Source organism: Onychomys torridus, chromosome 3 (assembly GCF_903995425.1).
Source record: "Onychomys torridus chromosome 3, mOncTor1.1, whole genome shotgun sequence".
In the NCBI taxonomy this organism is placed as follows: Eukaryota; Metazoa; Chordata; class Mammalia; order Rodentia; family Cricetidae; genus Onychomys; species Onychomys torridus.
In genome coordinates this window covers 15,631,219-15,632,282 of record NC_050445.1, presented here as the reverse complement: position 1 = coordinate 15,632,282, position 1,064 = coordinate 15,631,219, and positions in this window count along the sequence as shown.

Sequence of the window (1,064 nt, the reverse complement as noted above, 5' to 3'; positions counted from 1 at the left end):
GGAAGTTGCACTCTTTAAAATGGTTTAAGCATCCCTGAGTGCTTTGATGAACAGATTTTTCTGGTTTTCACTCTTTCTTCTTGACAAGGAACCATACATTAACTGTAGGACATCATATTTGCATGGAGTTTATGTGGACAAAACTGGGCAGTTTAATCAGGCAGATTCAGGTTTGTCAACATTCATATTCTAAAGCTATTGATGAACCAAATGATGACAGTCTAGAGAAGATACAACTGAACTATCTCATTGCTTTTACCAATGGAAACTTTTTTATTAATGACTTAAAGCAGAGAACACTTTAAATAGTTCCTCCTTAGCCCAGGGTCTCTAATTCCTGTGGTTTCGGTTTCTCATGATCAACCAGAGTCTGAAAATGTTAAACAGAAAATTCCCCAAAACGCTTTTTAAAGTTTTTAACTGCATACTATTCTATGTAGCATGAAATTTCATGCTGTTCTGTGCGTTCCTACTCCATCCTACTCAAGACATGTGTCTTAGTTAGGGTTTCTAATGCTGTGAAGACACACCATGACCACAGCAACTCTTATAAAGAAAACATTTAATTGGGGTGTTTGCTTACTGTTTAGTTCATTATCATCATGGTAGGAAGCATGGCAGCATGCAGGCAGACATGGTGCTGGAGGACTAGCTCAGGGTCCTGCATCTTGCGAGCAAAAGGAAGTTGACTGAAACACTGGGCAGTATGCTGAGCATAAAACTTCAAAGCCTGCCCCCACAGTGGCACACTTCCTCCAACAAGGCCATACCCACTCCAACAAAGCCACACCTCTGAATAGTGCCTGTTATCATTTCTGACATTCTCCAGCCATTCCTAGGGGCCCCACAGTTGTGTAGGCAAAATGCTTAGTCACCCCAGGGCCTTCCTACATAACCTATGCACATGCACAGCATGGCCATGTAATCTATACACATGTATGTTATGGCTACATAAGTCCCTATGCACATGCATTGAGTTACCTTTAAAAGCAGACCCACCCATCCCACGCCCTCTATCTACCATGTTTCTTCCAGACAGGGCTGCATAAACCACTACCCCCTTT